The 18,568-nt window shown below is 35.4% G+C and overlaps 2 protein-coding genes across 17 annotated transcripts in view; one reads left to right on the top strand and one right to left on the bottom strand.

Annotated features, from left to right (window-relative positions):
* Positions 1-9,248, bottom strand: part of LOC126923137 (uncharacterized) — a 141,836-nt gene extending 132,588 nt beyond the window's left edge. For all 3 annotated transcript variants that reach the window (XM_050736287.1, XM_050736290.1, XM_050736289.1), the window contains exons 1-2: positions 9,056-9,248; positions 8,095-8,162 (exon numbers count right to left, since the gene is read on the bottom strand). The gene's annotated coding sequence lies outside the window, so the exon portion shown is untranslated. The remainder of the gene's footprint in view (positions 1-8,094; positions 8,163-9,055) is intronic.
* LOC126923095 (tyrosine-protein phosphatase Lar) overlaps positions 1-18,568 on the top strand; it is a 278,024-nt gene that overhangs the window by 58,667 nt on the left and 200,789 nt on the right. For 5 of the 14 annotated variants that reach the window (XM_050736150.1, XM_050736147.1, XM_050736156.1 and 2 more), the window contains exons 1-2: positions 11,140-11,357; positions 12,204-12,242. The gene's annotated coding sequence lies outside the window, so the exon portion shown is untranslated. Of the gene's footprint in view, positions 1-9,546; positions 9,750-11,138; positions 11,358-12,203; positions 12,305-18,568 lie in introns of those variants that run through there. The other 9 variants (XM_050736153.1, XM_050736145.1, XM_050736149.1 and 6 more) reach the window with 6 other exon arrangements.

The following is an 18,568-nucleotide window of genomic DNA, read 5'->3' as shown; positions in this document are numbered from 1 at the left end:
TGGTCATCGATCTGCCATCACCCCTTGCACCCTCGGACGATGAAGGTGTAACACGACCTACCGAGCATCTATTCCGTACCCCGGAATGGATACGCTACCACTTTTTTTTTTTCTCTTTCGATCCGTTAAAAAATCTCTCTACCTGTTTCTCCGATTTCATATCCGCGCTATCCGAATCCGGATATATACCGCGTTATCCTTTCGAACGATACGCCACAGACATTCCCAAGTTATATAAGCTGTACAAGTGAAATACTGTCGCATCGTTAAGGAGAAGTAGCTGTTCCGAGCGATGGTATAGATGGAAGTTGGCTCGATACGACTGACGCGAAAAAAACTTTCAGCCTCGCGATCTAGACAATATCTCGATTTTCTTCGATGCTTTCCGAACAGGACTACTCCGACTTTCACGCCCAACTTTCTTCTTTCGTTTCTGTCTCAAAACTTGGTCGAACTCTGCTGGAACAATGCTACTCGAGCATCTTGCAAGAAGTTCTCTTCTTCGTTCACACGTGGCTGTGAATAGCGCGTATGAAAATTCAAATAAACACGTAGTCGTACTATTTACATCGAATCGTTCTACAGATTGCTATGCACGCGATTCTATCGTGCCAGTTGTTTCGCTTGATTCTCCATTATTAATTCTCCAACGTCGGCGTTACATTTGCAATCAACTGCAGTGACAAATCTTTCACGCGAGTCTCGTTCCTTCCAAGAAACAGCGGCATATTTGATATTTCATCGACGCGTAGAATCGTTGGAAATTCGCAAACAGTCAGCAACTGGTAGTCGAACGATATAACTGTTTCGTCGATAAGAAATACCGTCATGAACTCTTTCTTTTTGGAATTAGCGAAATTGTCGGAAAAATACGACTCTTTTATTTCTAGATTCCGTCATTCGTATCAGGCCTTATCGTCTTAGACGGAATCGTCTATAGAATCGATAGAAAGACGGTAATCGCTGATTATCACTTCTAATCAATCCTACGACACCTGATAGCCTCGTGACCTCGGGTCACTATCCATCGTTGGATATCTTGATCGCTCATTCACGTAAGCACATTCTCTACCCTTCGTATCGTACAGGTTAAGTTCACGTCATGAATTATATCACAGCAAAGTAACGTCCAACTAATTTCCTTCCGACGAACATCTTAAAAACACATCACCGCTGATAAATAACTTAAAAAAGACTTTGAAGAGCGAACGAGAAAAAAGAGATGCTAAAAGGAAGGAAGCGCTTTTAAAAGAGAAATAATTATTATTACGATATAGTTTAATAATAGAACGTAGATTCGTAGTTTACTGATAAATCCACAAATAATCTCCTTCAACTTCGATAAGAGAATTTGGCATCAAAGTTGCAAAGGTTGAAACCACGATTCCCTTCCAAATAAACATCTTCTAAGCTAAGTACTTGCTAGGAAATTTAGTATCGTTCTTCGAGTTCTCGACGATCTCTCTGCCGCTCGCGTATGCAACTATAGAACATAGCCAAGCTTTCGTGAACATTTCGCAATACTAGCACAGTTACCTCCTACCAATTCTCCAATATCGCAGAAATTGAAATACGTGGTACGAAGAGTTTTTTCTCTACTGATTATCCTAATTAGATATCGTAGTTGGCGTTGTTTCCTTCGCGAAGCGATCAATTTTCCCTTCGATATTCGTTCCACTACTAAATAATTAAACAATTTCCAGTGAATATTAAAGTAACCCAGAAACGATATGGCGCGATTGAATTTAAGAGATGAAAATAGCCACATAAATGAATACTCTTGGCAAAAGGGATATAACGAAGTCATAATAAATTAAAGTATTAAGTGGTTGTTAATTGATTTCTCTGCCGATAGTTAGCCGTATCGCGTGTATCCTGTATATACACTCGTTTTAATCCGAAAGACTGATAAAGCGAAGACATTCTGAATTTCATGCCACAGGCATCATTTATAAAATTGCTATCGCTGTCTATCTATCGCTTTCTACGACATAGTAATTTCCATATTGGTTGAAATTATGCTACGAAAGAAAAATTATAAAAAGTATAGAACCACTCAACGATCGATTGCTAACAAGTAACTTTATCTTTATGTAGAAAATCAACGATCGTGTTACTCATAGGTAACCTACGCTTTTCTCTATTTCACATTTCGTGCAAAGAATCAATGTGACTTCTCAGCGTCTAATATATCCTTTGTATCAAAAGTACGTGACTAAACACCTCGAGAGTAGAGGGAAAAATGGAACAATCGCTTAACCAGATCGAAGATTAGTTTTCAACAAGTAGTAGGAAATTAGTTCGGAGGCAATTACTCCATGCACGCGTAAATCCCTTCCGATATGATTAGTGGAACGGAATAGCGGCCATTTCAAGATGCAGTTGCCTCGGGCAGCATAGAGATACAAATCTTCCGACAAGCAATGCGACGCAGAATACACACAGCGCATATGACGCACACGTTACACGCGAGACACGCGCGACACAGTTTAGGACGCACTCGTACAGCACACGTGTCTCGCTGCGTATATCGCGTGTGTCGGATAATTGAACGAGCAACGTAGCTGGAAAAGAGGAAAGTGTCGCTGTAATGAGAAAGTGGTGGGGAAAACTGGAAAGAAAAAGTAGGAATGGGACAAACGGCTCCAGAGGAGTTTAAAGAACCATTCAAGATTAAGAATCGACGGCAACTCGTTCGTAATCGCATCTGGGCTTTTGCGATCGATTTACGTCGAATTTCCAGCATGGTTATCCCGTGGGAAATCAGTTAGTTTCGTTCGTTTGAACGAAATTCGTGGTGATCGGAGGACGGTAAGGTGGTCTCTCGAACAGCTCGAATAATCGGTCACCGAACCGTTGAGGTCGATAGTCGATAGTCTATAGTCTATAGTCGACAGTCTACTAAACTTACGGGGGAAAGTGCGCGTTCCCAAACTTAACTCGAAAAAAATGCGCGTTCGTTTTTTCTTGTACGATCGAAAGTCGTCAACTCGAACCTCTATGGTTGAAAAATCTCTAAAAGACCGTAATTTCCTTTTGCCACTGCGTTTTCAACGTTTCCACAAGACGAGATATATATTTATATTACCTCGAATTATTTGCCACGCGTTTACGACCGCCCGAATTCTCGAAGAGGCCTAAGCTTCTGCAAGTAAAAGTTCGATCACCGCTTAAAATTCCTAAAACTTCAAACGGCAGACGTATGTGTACATTGACACTGGTAAGTATGCGATTACTGGTCCGTATCTACCAGCGGTACGTGAATATTCAATTAACAGTAAATTAATAGATATACATATATCGTATGAAATTTTAATTGTTTATTTAAAATCTCATCAATGGTATATAACATTAAAATGTTTAATTATGAATATTAAACGTTAGGATTGATCACGATAATCTGGCTATTAATTTCAAGTTGCTTGGCAACCGAACGAATTAATAATAACGTGTTAAATGACTAAAAAACTTCGTAATGTTTAATACTTGTTATTATTTTCCATTACATATTAACCTTCGAAGACACATTTTTAATTGTTAATTATTTCTAATTCGAGACTACGTTACGTTCTGTGAAAAATAAGAACGACAGGTTTGACAAGGTGAAACCTCCACGAGCCGAAAACTTTCCCTCGGTGAATACACGCAGCAACATCGCGATACGCGCGATCGCGAAATTATAAAAGTACGTGTCCAAGAGCTTTGTCCGAAATACTCGCGGGCCTATTATAAAATTATACCGTAAAATACGCGATTATGCATTCGTGCCGCTAAGCATGCCGAGCAATTACGATCACGAGCATTACGCGACTTTTTATCAGGGTTCGATCGGCGATCGAAAGAAAGGAAAACAAGCTGCGATCTTTGCATAATTACACGTTTTCGAATTATGTTAAAGCAACGTACCGCCATTCAACTATTCTCGCAATTCTCGTGCCTGTGATAAGAAAAAGCAAAACTTCCTATCCAGTTAACACTCGATATAATCTGTGTCGTCTGTCATTTATCATATACGGAAAGGGATAAATGTGGAGAAACGCGGTCGTAATTTATCAGTAGACTGCGGATTTCCATGCAAATTTATATCTCTGACAATATAATTAAAGAAGGTAGAACTCGGATAGAAAATCGTTTTACCCACCAGGTATTATAGAAAGCGGCATATTCTGTATATTCTGTACATTCAAATTTCCTATAAACGCATAAAAATTCGCGGTTTTATCAACGACCACCTATTCCCTTTACAGGTATCAACAAACAACGTGCTTTTTCCACAAAACTACAAATTTAGTTTTCGCAAACCGCCTGACACATATTATATCCACGTTCTCTCGCGCCAACTCGTAAAGACTGGACTACCTTCGATACTCCTCGTACACACACACATAGGTGTAGTATGTTACGCGCGAGCCAATAAAATACCGAAATGAAATTTTACAAACGCGTACAATAATTGCACGCGAATCGATATATCGCGCTGCCACGAATTATATTGTAATTATTTAAATTAGTTAATTATTTAAATTGTACGTAAAAGCTGACATAAAAGAGTATAGGAATAAATTATGTATGGCGGATCGAAGCGATAGAACGAGTTATACCGTGTGTAGTAAAGTGCTACGTAGAATCGCTAATTGATCCAGCAAAGGGTTCGTATTCCGCACGCACCAAGCAGCTACTTCGGTTTCCTCAAATCGTTTTGCTTCGCCTTTTCAAGAATTCACCGTCGTAAGATCAGAGATTTCAGAATATCCAACGAATAGCTTTAATAAGCGTTTAAAGCTTTTCCAGAAAACGAACGAACCATCTCGCGGAATATGTTTCGAAACGAAATAACGTAAGTAATATATTAGCTACGACCATTTCCCTTCTCAAGGAGACAAATATCTTTTTAAACATACCGCCAATGAATATACGGTTGTAAATCGTTACAACGAGGCCCTACGTTCTACCTTCTATACTCGCGTGTATTTCTTCGTAATGCATACGTAGATGTATTCGTCGTAATGCGACGAATTCTTCAACGAAACTACGCGTCTATAAAAATACGCTTACGTATTGTACGATAATTCGTTTTCGCGATCGAATCGCGTACAAGATTTTCGCAGAGCGGTGCATAAAAGTGCGATTTAATGGATAACGAACAATACGATTCTTTCGAAACATGATTTACGTAGGACACACTAGGAACAAGCATCTAAAAGCTTTCCTTGCATTGCCGGTGCTCGTGCAAAAGTTTGTAAAGTAATCAGAAACATGGAAAGAGACTGCTACACCGCCACCACCCCCCACCCACACACACACACATTCCTACAAGTTTTAAACTCCACCCTCCCCGCAACTTCGCTACTCTTTCGTTATGCCGTCGTCTACGAACGACGAGAACGAAAACACATCTTCAGACTAAAGTTTTTCGGATTATATTTGACGTGCGCGCGAATTATTAATGCAAACTGTACAGCCGAAGGATGCTTTCGATTTATTCTACGCTCTGGCGTAGGGATAATGCGAATTTTAACACGCACGCTGCCTCGAGAAAAGTGTTTCCGTATTTTTCACAGAAAAATTTTACGAATAAATGGAAAGATCGTAAAAATTCGTTCGCATTCTAACGAAAGGATATTCATTTGGTTCGCCACCGTGTTTCTCGAGCGATATTTCGCGGTTCGTTCGCAAATAAAGTATAATTTATTTTTATTATTTCGCTCCAAGTATAAAATGGTCAATGGTAATTTTATCATCGACAAGTGGTGCGCCTACACACCATGAAAATGGCCGTGCTGTTTAAATAATCTGCTGTAGAAAAAAATGAACTTCGTAGCAAGTTGTCGAGTTAGTGTCTCAAAATTGTTGACGCTAATTAAGTGAGCTATGCGGGGCTGAAATCGAAGCAGCAAGTCAGCAAACTTCGTTCGAGAGTTCGTTATACAAGTTATGTGCTTTCGTACAGCAGCGGATAACCAAACTCACGTAACGACTCTTAACGCGATGGTCTCCATACACTGAATGCAAAGTTCTTGCCTTGAGAAATACATATTCCGAGATGCTCACAATTTGTTGCACGAAGCATCAGACACGCGTGACAAACTTAGCCTCGCCGCGGCTTTCGTTCCAATTTCCTGTCCTGCTTTCAGTTTTCTCCAAGCTAGCAAATTATGCTTGGCTACTAGTTAGAAATATAGTCGACGCCCTCGACTTTGCGTGTCGCAAGAAAATCAAACCTTTATTTTATTTTATATTATATAACGTAAGACACGTACGAGCCTCTGAAAAGTGAAATCGACCAACTTTGGTTTCTTCGAGTTCTCAATTTACGTAATTAATATCTAATACTTCAAGGAACGAGAGGATTTTATTTTTAGTTTAAAGGCCATGAATTTATTTATTACGAAGAAACGGATTAATTAACTGCGAATGACACGATTTTCAAAAATAATCCCGGCTATTGTTAATTTTTTTTGTATTGTTCTTTGCCGAGGTGATTAGCATGGCTTCTCAGCGACTCGTATGATGCGGATAAAATAAAATAAATAGAAAATAAAAGCGTACCAATTTCTAGCGGAGTATGTATCAGCAAGTATCAGAAATAATTTCTCTCTCTCTATATATATATATATGATGTATGGCGTGTCATTTATTAAAATAAATAAATAAAAAGAAAAAGATCTTAGTACTTGGTACTTAGTAGTAAATCTACTACTTAGGGAATACGTAAAAATTCATGTAAATAAGAAATAAATCATTCCTGTGAATTTCGCAGTAAGTATCGATGAAAAATCAAAGAAAAAAGAAAAAGCACGACCACAGAAATTCAAAAATTAATTTTACAAATTACGTGGTCTTTCGATTTAAAGTAATAACACAGATGCTATAGCCACCTAGCGGTGGTAGGGTAGTACTAATCGTCGGATATTAAAGATATGAAAATGATAATTCTCCGAAATTTACGCAGCACTTTTCAACTATTAAAGTTTGAAATAAAATATTTAAGAGTAACTTTACATTTGGTTTCTTGCCGATAGTTTGCTTAACTTAGATAATTATGTGGCGTGGTAAAAAGCGTTCGATTTTGACATGGTGGCGACATCATACGGTGAACCATGGAATCAAATCTTGTTGATGAAGCGCGAGATGCCGCCATCGTGTCAAAATCGAACGTTTTTTGACAGGGTACGTAATTAACAATATTAAATATTTCAAAACAGCTTCGATATAACAACAATGAATCAACACAATAATCAAACTTTTTCGACTTTTAAATGAAATTTCCAAATTAATCCCTTGCCATACCATTTAACTCGGAAGGGAAAGGAACCGAACAAGCGGAGACAGAGTGTCGGAACTTGAAACATGAAACCGCGCTCCTGTATTTATAAAAAAGACATCATTCGAGAGATTCGTACTTGGCTGGAGATTAAGACCACGAGTGAGACTCGTGATATTCAGATTTGGCTCAAAATTCTTATCACGACTCAGACTCGTAAAAGTATAGCAAGGGGTTAAAAACTAAACAGTTAGAAATAATTTACAATTGGACTTGTTTCGATATTTTACCTAATTTTTTTACGAATTGTTTGAATTGTTCGATTTCGATATGGTGACGGCATCTCGCGGCGAGTCAATGCTTGAACGTGAATAAAAGAATCAAGTTTTACTGATTCACCGCGAGATGCCGCTACCATATCAAAATCGAGCAATTCAAACAATTTGTAACTAACAAAATTAGGTAAAATATCGAAGCAAGACAATTGTAAACTATTTCTAACTGCTTAGTTCTTAATTTGAGAATTTCATTTAAAAGTCGAAAAATTTTTATCCTCGTATTATGACTCTAGATCATTAAATAGCACTCTACTGCTAAGGTGTCTTCTATGTACAACAGAAAAATGTGTACCATCTTTTCTTCGTTAAACAGTGATAATTAAGTGAAATTTTGCTAAGAAGAAGGGAAATGTAAAAAGAAATATGTCCAAAGAAATCTAGTTATATTGTAGGTATGGGCACGAATGTAACGAAAAAATGGAAATGCAATAATACATTTACATTATGAATTATAATGTGCATAATATTTGCATAGAAAACATAGTTACTTACATTTTTGGCCTTCGAAGCACCACTGGATTCGTTCCAGAGAAGAGGGAGAAGTGGAGACTGAGAAGAACCTTTAACAAAACATGTGAAATATCGTAATTTGTTTTTAAAAACATGCTGTTGATTGTTTTAAAAGTTTAAAATAATGAGTAATAAAATTCTATTTAAATTTGTAATTTTAATATTAATAAGAATTGAAATTCTTATACAGTCTAATTATTATAAAAATTGGGAACCCAAAATGAAAATTTTAAATATAGTAATTGAGACTTTAGCGATTTGCGAACCATGTTAAACGTTTTTGTCGTATCGTAGTAGAAAAGAAATTGTTCAATATACAAAAATATCTATATTCTTGAGATCCAGGAGAGGCCTTATCCTCTACCGAATCCTGCGACTCTACTACCGAAAGTTATAAATGTTAAAAAATGTTACAAAAGAAAATGTACGAAAAAATAAAACAAGAGACTATTAACGAGTCCGTTTAAATTAAGTTTAATGCTCCAAAGAATATTGAAAATATGTAACGTACAAACATTGATTCTATCGACCGCACTGCGCTTGATCGCATAAAAATAAAATACTCTTTTCCATATCTTCCTCTTTTTCTATAGAGGGTTTTCTTTTTATATGAAGATACCCTATTTTTAAAACTACGAATTAATTATTACTTATTTACCATACATAAGGAAATATTATATCCAGAATATGAAAAAATATATAGTTAATATATTTGAAATGTTATTATGCATTATGGAATATTTTCTATCATTATCAAATATTTCTATGTATACTACATAATTAAATTAACGTATAAAAATTATCCTAAACTGAATATCTACTATTAGGGCTTCAAATATGTTAATACATCATGGCGTGCATTTTTGTCCGTTAAATAAAACTGCGCAACAAGTAAAAATCGCAATGCGCAGATATATTCAAACTTGTATAAGATTTTTCTTACCCCTTCGCCCCTGTAGCGTTGTTTCTCGAATGTTCTTTTGAATTTTACGGCATCTTCTTAAATTTCGTGACATCCTTCTATTGCCTCGAACTTTCCTCGCAATTTAATCTGCACAAGAAACAAGCAGAACATTAAAATAAATGTATAAAAAGAACAAATTGCAATTAATTATAAAAATGAAACAATGATCCAAAATATTATTAAATGTCTTGCATTTGATTGCTCGTTATAAGAGCTACCGGCAAATGCAACAACCAGAAGGGTGATGAAGAAGAAAAAGATAATCAAATAATATTCGTAATAAATTACGAATTAAAACGTACGTGAATTGAGCGTGTGATTGAACGACGAAGAATAATTATGAAACTGCTACGTATTAAAGAAATAGATACGTATCGCGGAGTGACAACAACACAACTAAACGTTCCGAGTTTGACATTACAATGACTCCCCGCGACGCGGTCTGCTCGACGAATTTCGGTTAACGAGGAGTGGTGGGACCCTCTAGCAAATCGAGCGTGTCACGTGTCCAAATAAGAATCGTCAATCGTATGTGGAAAGGATTTTCAGTAGCGAGCATGTTACGTTTCAAGTAATACGTTAAACTGAAATACGGAGATGTGCGTGGAAAATTACATGCGTGAACTAACATAATTTTGAATTTATGGAATTGAAACATGAACATCTATACTAGGTAATTTAGTATGCGTTTATATTATTAGAAATATAATTTCTTTTACAACATTTGACAAACTATTTGTCAACTATAATCAACATAAACTACTTTTGTGGATATGGAGAAATCTATATTTTCATATAGATGCTTAAAATTCTGGCAAAAAAAAGAACTAAATTTAGTTAATGAGCTTATATGTATTAGTAAGTAAGTATTATTATAAGTATCAACTTGGTATTCATTAAGATTTCTTTTTTGAGTCGTACACATAACAATACATACATATATTACTCTTACAAAGAAAGTAAAAAATTGTCTTATTTCAAATTCATTAACATCAACAAATTAATTAGAAGTATACAAGAATATTGTTTGTTACTTATTTTAATATAATTATCAGTATGTATATATATGCTGATATTTTTCCTGACTTTTTTCCTCATTATTCCATGTATGGCCATTGTAAAATTTATGAATTTTAGTCATGAATTAAGACAAACGTATTGAAAGTTTTTGTACAGAATAAGAATAAATGCATATAATAAATAAGAAAAACAAATAAGTATGTGCATGTGATATATGTGCATTCGACAAAGAAGGCAATGGAAATTCTTTCTCAATACATACATATATAGGTCTATATACCAAATGACTTTTAGTAAAACTGTTAAAGTAAAAGTAAACAGAAATTTATGATTGATGGGTAAAGTTATATGTTGTTATATGTAGAAAAGTGCAACTCTATCATTGAATAATGTTTAGAGCAATGTTTCTCTGATAGTTTTGTCATTGCATTACAAGACGTTAACAATATATGTTAGGAAGGCAAATTTATGTGATTAGATAGTTTCAAATTAGTAGTCCTTCATATATACTTGTGTCGATTCTAATTCATATCCTGGGTAGCTTGTAGCATTCTAAATAATTTTTGTATCGTCTCATTCAGATCTTAATACGTTGGCAGGTGCGTGGTAATTTACACGTAGTACTTCAGGACAGTTATATAATTAATAGTTCAGAGATTATTATAAATATGTCATGGTAATATTGTGATGTGTCATGTTGATACGAGTTGAGGATATCAAAATATAAATATTTATGGATATTAACCCTTTTTATACTGAAAATGTCATCTAGTTGTATTAAATACTATACATATTATTATTCCATGACTCCATTCATAATTAATTATTTGTTAGATTATATACTTAACTACAAGACTAATATCTTTTAAACAGAAATTTTTATTTTCTTATATCCATAACTTTTTCTTTCAATAACTATAACTTCTTTTTTGTGAAAATTTTCCTAATAATAAATAGAATCTATGGAAGAAAAAGTGATATGTGACTATATTTTTTATTTTCTTTCACGTGAATGGATGGTTAGACGGTTTCATAAAATCCCGCGGAATATCAGCTAGTGGGAAGCAAAGCAATATGGCCGCCCAGTACTAAAGCGCTATGGCGACTTTCTTGTCAGTTTCCTAATTATTGCCTTTTTTATATGTTTTACACGAATTTTTTAAGTCAGTGTGTAGTAAATAGATACAGTGCACGTTAGTTTACAATGTGAGGGTGGAAATTAGTTAATATCCATTTGGTCAACGTATATCCGAAACCAGTGGTGAGTGTTTTGCTATTCTGTACATAATCGTTGTTCTGCCTTTCCATGGTCGCTCTCTAAACAAGAGGGGTAATCATTTTGTTTACATCGTGTATCGAATTGTTTCCGCGAATCGTTATTAAATTGTGATACTTCAGCACATATGATTATAGTTGAGGTATAATAATACGAATTACATGAAACGTGTGTAAGCAAGCATGCATCGCATGACAGTTAAGCGCGTCAGAACATATAACCTCTTGTATCTTACAATGCTTCCATTTGTATCGTCGCAATTATTTGTCGTTTATTTGTGCGTTTTCATTTTTCTTAACACATCTTGTAAGCGTTTTTCTGTATTATATTGTATTTGTTATTTATCATTCAGAAATGATACTTCGTGTCTAGAGAACGTTCTGTTTTTCTTCGTTCTACGAATGCTGTGAAAGAAAAGTATCGATTTTGTAATGTTCCTAAATAGTCGTCTTTAGCACTAAATGTATTAATAATTACTATGTATTTAGCTAATGTTATAACATTAATAAGTAGGGCTCATATTAGTAGATTTTCATTTCACGTTGTTCATTTTATTATTTCGCGTTACATTCATTTTCCTTTGACAACTATATATTCGAATCGTGAACGCAAAGTTAAATCTTTTTTGTTTTTAATATTTGCTTATGTATTCACCTTTAAACATTTTTATATACTATACGTTATATAATATATCGTTTTGCGTCGTGTTTATACGAATAGAAAATAAAAAACATTGGAAATAGAATTGATTTTTCTAGATGTACGATAGTTTAAATTTTTCAAATCTTAGTAATTGTTCTTACTAAATTAATAATTTTCGTTTATTTTCAGAATAAGGGGAAATAGGACCAGTATTGAGAAAGTACACAGGTGCGTATCAACAGAGCCATCCCAGGAGAGAATGCTCCGAAACATTCAAACTGCAAATAAATGTATGATTAGTTTCTTTTTTTTCATCATCTATTTATTACTCACATATTCAGTAACATGCACTTTTATGAAACGCGGACGCATTAGTTTTGTAAAAAAAAAAAATACACTCAAGTATCGCGCGTATTGTTCTAATTCTTCGTTGGGTGATTTTTGATAAATCGACCACATAAATATTTCTATAAATCAAAATATTGAGTAAGGATTATTTTGCAAATGAAATATTACGTCATAAGATTTATAAATTTACTTAGGTCGAGCAGTGCCATAAATCGCCATAATTGGCGTTATTGATAAATTTTATTGTTGATATAAAATATTTTAATTGTATGATAAAGTATCAATAGTTTATTCTATTCGTGCAACTGATTAATCTCAATTATACGTTTGTTCGACGTTTCCGTGTACGTTACTGGATAATACGATAATTTTTATTACCACTAACGTTTCATACGACTAATACCACACCGTAAAATCTCGACAATTAAAATTTGTTTCTTTCTTATATCAAATAAAATCATTGTGTCATCATCGTAGGATACCTAATCCGTATTACTTGGTAATTTATTAGTACTTTTAAATTGTTAAAGTATCGAGATTTTACAAAACAGATCTTTTATTTCTTTTTACGTGTTAATCCTTATTTCTATTTTACTAACCGTATGTTTGTATTTTCTTTTTTGCGCTTACTTTATACATAATTAAAAAGGCAGTTTTTATGTATATTACTTTAATAATTCGATTAGAGCGTGTGCAATACTTACAAACTATTGGCCTTTTTTTTGTATCGTCATATTGAAACCGTTAATTTTTCACTTGTTTGAATACATTTTTATACTCGTTTGTTTTTGAATTCAATTTTCTGCATCAACTGCAATTCAGTGTTCATTTACCAATCATAAACATATTTTAAAGTTATTGATAAGTATGTATTCCTTTCTTCGTACCTCTATTTGTACAAATTGCGATCCCTTCGTTCTCGAGCTATGCGATTTCTTTCTTATACATATCAATTTAATCGAATACACTTTTGCTTTGGGCTCCCATAACTAAATAACTAATTGTTATTTACAATACAGCAGTCCGATGGTATTTTTTATTAGCCTGGTATAAGGAAAATGTTAGAAAACAATATTTTACGAAAGGAATGTAAGTAATGTACTTAGTTTCAGCAGATGAGAGATAAATCTAAAAAAAAAGTGAACAAGTAGTATTTTAAGTTTCAGTATATTTAGAAATATGATAAAATATGAAATCGAAATATATTTCTTCGTTTTCTAACGATTGTTTTATTACCGCTTTATTATTATATATTGTAAAATGCAAGAAACGAAGGTAAGTCTGTACCGACGTCTCACCACTTGCGTTACCGGCGAGAGATTCCATTACCGACTGTGTAATAACCCGTTGCGGGTGCTGATCAAATGCTGTTTTATCAACTGCAAATTTACCCTTAATAGAAAATTTGCTGTTTAATCTTCGGTTGAACAATATGATATGAATATTTTCCAACGCTAGTTATACAGTGTATTTTTATATCTTTTGTTGTACTTGGTGTCCTCATTTTTGGATGAGATTAGGGCAAATAACCATAGTATGGAATATTAGTTTAAGAAGGATGAAATTTAATAATTAGAACCATAAAATATAAGCAAGGAGTGATGTATGGAATGGCTGAAAATGATAACGAATTAAGACCATTATTTTAACAATCGATTATAGCTTTTAGTTGTATATGGAGTTTGAATAAAGTCAACGCATGTACGGTTTCTGAGTAATGGAATTGGTATTTCTCTTCGTAGAAGCAGAGTAAAGTGAAAGATTCGGAATAAAAATTAAACATTGTAACTGGAGCTTGAATCGAGCATTTGAATAATTTTATAAATTTTGAGCGAATTATAAGATTTTGTCGCTTCGTTCCATTTTATATTTCTTACGTGTTATTCGTGAATCGAGGATAATAGTTCTGTCAGTTTGTTCAATTTACGTGTTTGCTTTTATGCGAAAGTTATATAAACCATGTGAATTTCATCAATGGTATAAAAAGTTTTGCAAAAATTTGTGGTTTCCAGTGTTATGTTTCATCACACAGATATAAAGTCAATACATTGTTTTTATTTAAAGGAAGAATATGTTTTGCAAATTTTGTAAATGTTCTTAATAGAAAAGTACTCGTTTTATTCCTGCAAGTTTATGTTCTTTTTGCTGTTGGAATTCAACTGTGATGTAGTAACGTTGTACCAGTAGAGTAGAACAAAATAAGAACAGTACAGAATGGAAAGTAACTGACCGCACACAAGCGAGCTTTTTTGTTATCTCTTCCTTTTTTGTAGAGACCCCATTCGTTCATTAGACTCGAGCCGCTCGACGTTCACTGACCTAAGCTACACTCTTCTAGCTTCCTCCAAGTACCTTCTGTAGTCTTTAGTGTGTCGTTTGTTTCTTGTATAATGATATTTAATATTTCATAATGAATCACGTTGCATTTTATTTCATGAAGTGTTTTCTGTTTTCAGTCCTCTTTCTTCCTTTTTTTTTTTTTTTTTATATGTTGAAAGCGTATTAAAACCATCATGTAAAGAGAGTTAAATGAAAAACTTTGAAATTTAGGGCAAATTATAAAAGTCAATACATGATTATGAAAATAACGTCGTTTTACGCGACTTTCGGCTTACCGAAAAAAAGAAGAGAATTTGTTACTTGCGATAAGGCTCGCTAAATAAGCAACAATGGAGAGTGGAAAAGCACGAAGGAAAATATGCACAGAATGATCCAAAGATTGGCGAGAGTGTAGAAATAGGAGCGTATAGGTTGTAGTGATTTAATGATTTTAATGACTCTGCGATTACGTCGGCAACAGTCACGGCGGGTTAACAGGCGATAAATAAAATGTAGACACGAGTAGTGGCAACATGCGACGGTATGTTTCTTTCTGCCATAATTTATTTCAATTTTCCTTTTCTTCTTTTTCTATCAACCGTCAGAATGCCCTGTACCTTTATGTTCGAACGATTATACCGACATGGTCTATCTTTTTACGGTATTTAACCATATATCTTTTATATCGTAGATAGTATAAGTATAACACGTAATAATCAAATAAAGGCGCGTAGAAGATGGAAATTTAAAGTAGGAGAATTGTGATAGGCAATGAGAAGAGCGCGTTTATGCTCTTAGATTCTTTAGGAAAACGTTAGAAGATTCGAAGAACATATAGTGGCGAATTGCGGTAAAGCCTGAACCGAGACATCGTGTAACTAGTGCCCGAGGCTGATGCTTCAGTACTGGCTGGGGGTCTCTTGGTTTGTCAAGTAATCCCACTCTTACCTTTTCTAGCCCCATCGTTTTCACCCGCTTTTGCCTCTCATCTTTCTTTCTTTTAAGAGCTTCCCGAGTCTCTGATATTTCTTGTTTTACTCTCATTACCTTTTTCTTCGTCGCCCATCGTAACTCTTTGTTACTGATTTGCGTGCTAATTAATTAAGAACTCTTCCAAGAAAGAGTGATTTCGAGGTGGCAAGAGAAAATATTCCTTCAAAGTTTGTTCATTTTTCACGATTTTCGACAGCGTAGCATGTCCCTAGATCGCGTCTATGTGCTTTTAAATATTAGAACGTTCTTCCTTTTTCTTCATTTACCTTTCCGATTACTTTTCTTCTTACTTATTTTATCATATTCTTTTCTTACTACGATTAATCATTTAATAGCAAAAAGGAATATACCGATATGCGGTGACATTGGAACGATTAAAAGTTTTTGAATGTTTTATTATTGCGCAAACTTAACACGAGGTGGTACGTTCGTATTGGGTATCTAATAGAATAATCGATGGAAGAGAAACAGGTGAATTTGGAGCGATACATAAAGAGAATCTCGTAAAGGAATATATTGGTAAACGAATGTGCGTATAATAGAAGGTTCGCCGATCAAGTTGTTGGAATGTAACATTTTTGGAATTATTCCGCGCAAGTAACGGTGTACAAAAATCATGGTCAAAAACAGTGGCACCAACGTACGTGCTCTATCGTATTGTAGCGTGCGAAATATATCCAGTTTACGTGAAACGTTGTACAGTGATATTCGCGATACAAGGTAAACTACACGTACTACTAATGGCTACTAACATATCACGCGTTGTACTTCCCTTGAATTGTATTTTAATATAGGCTGAAAATCGTCAAATTCGTTGAAAGTATGAATTTAATAATATTTAGGTGTATCGTGGTGAGATGTTTGAACGCGGTCGTTATTCCGTGTTTTAGAAAGAGCATAAAATATGAATGAAGTCGGGACACGATTAAGCGCAAGTCGATTTTAGATGATTTTGAATCGTCGAGCGATCGATTACTCCGAACATTGCCAGTACTGTCCAGTGAGCGAACAATGGACATTACCTCTGATTAGGACATGCAACTGACACCGCGTACGTAACCTACTCTGTATTCGTGGAGGGCACAGAAGGTAGTACGTTCATGGTGATCCAAGGACCTGGTTCCATAATAGTATTAGCGGAACGGCAGTGCTCACGGTAGAACGCCTAGGAACCATGCAATCATTGGCACGCGAGAGTGCGTCCTGTTATTGCTAGTGATAAGGACTACAATCGAGGCACCAACCGACTACTGACCGGCTGGTTTTCAACCTTAAATCGGTCGAATAGACCTGCTTTATGCTCGATGATGGAAGAACGTTTTCTGCGAGTATTATGTTTGCTTCGTGATAGGAAACAACAACAAGAACGATTATGTTGAGCGCGTGGTTACATGAGAAACGAACTCGGTTAGACTGACCAGAATTTACTTACCGTGGCAAATTGATAATATCCGAGTGTAGTAGCACGTACGTAGCGAGGCTGCTGAAACACGTACGTGCGAAGTTGATGTGATTTAGTCAGAGGAGCTATGGCCAATGGATTTGATTTTCCCAAGTCGGTACCTTCTCCTATGTTTCTACGTTTCGAATAATATCCCCGTTCTGCTTTTAGTTTGAACGTAATAAAAGCAATTTCTGCGGTGTGAAATAGCGCGGAAGTCAAGAGATTTCTACTCGTTTCTCTCGGGCGATTTTTCGTCGTCGTCGGACCGATGGGAATGTTGCTCGATCGATTGATAATCGTCGATAATCGCTCGCTCGTGTCGTTCCGAGTATCATCGGGGTGCACACACGTGTTCACATATATACTTATTTATGATCATGGAGACGTATGTATTCCAGACGGGTAAAAGGCGGGGTGGTAAATTTCAAGGCACACCCCTGAAACGTACCCAGTACACGTATGAAAGTGCAATAAAGAAAAGTGGCGTTCGTGCTCGGCTGAAACGCGCCGCCGTATACTCTTTCTCGACAATTTATTTTCGATCAGGGTGGCCATTGCTGATTAGCGCGACAATGCCAGCTTTGTTCAACGATTAACGACGTTTTATCCAATTCCTCCCATTCCGTGTACCCTCCTTGTTCCGATAATCGTACATTCGAATCCGGATAAGATTTAAAGGGCCATTTCCTCCGACTTACGAGACGGATCAACCGTATGCAACTCTTTTCATTAAATCTTAAGCACGAACTTTCACGGGGAAGAAATTCTGTCCTCTTATTATGTTATTATTTACGATAGCTTTCCATAAGAAAAATTGTCGCAGATCTCGGTTCGCTTCGTTCGTCGTAGTATTTTCTTCCAATCAAATATTCCACGTATTTGCGATATAAGAGATAGATTGATAGAAATAGAAAATCTATCGATCCATCTCGAAGCTTTTCTCCTTTTAACACTCTGATTAAGGCAAGATCGCTAAATATTTTCAGCTTTTATTCTGCTACGATTCTGTTGGTACGAAACCCTGGATGTTTCGTAGCATAAGATGTTATGCGTGGTTTTTTCGTTCGATAATAAAACCGCCCGTTAGGGATATCTTTATCCCGAGAGGAAGTACATACTTTGTGCTCTTTACTCTAGCTGGGAAGAACGGAATTCTTGGGAGAGGTTTCTTCCTTCTACCGTTCTTAGGAGTATCACGGAAACCTACTACAGACTTGGTTCACGAGGTGTCCTACATTAAAGATGGTGTTGAGTTGTTTGCTCCACTTTTGGCTCTCACGTCCTTTTCCTCCTTTTCTTCGCCAACATTTTTCCTTGTATATCATTGCGCTCTGAAAATATTTTTCTCGGTGTAGCTAAGTACATATTACCGTCTTCTTTATCCTAATGTCAAATATTTCCCAATTATAGCGCTTGAAATATCGTTTCTTTAATGCTTCGTAATTATTTC

This window comes from Bombus affinis, chromosome 13 (genome assembly GCF_024516045.1).
Source record: "Bombus affinis isolate iyBomAffi1 chromosome 13, iyBomAffi1.2, whole genome shotgun sequence".
Taxonomy (NCBI): domain Eukaryota; kingdom Metazoa; phylum Arthropoda; class Insecta; order Hymenoptera; family Apidae; genus Bombus; species Bombus affinis.
This window is presented reverse-complemented; position numbering and strand designations above follow the sequence as displayed.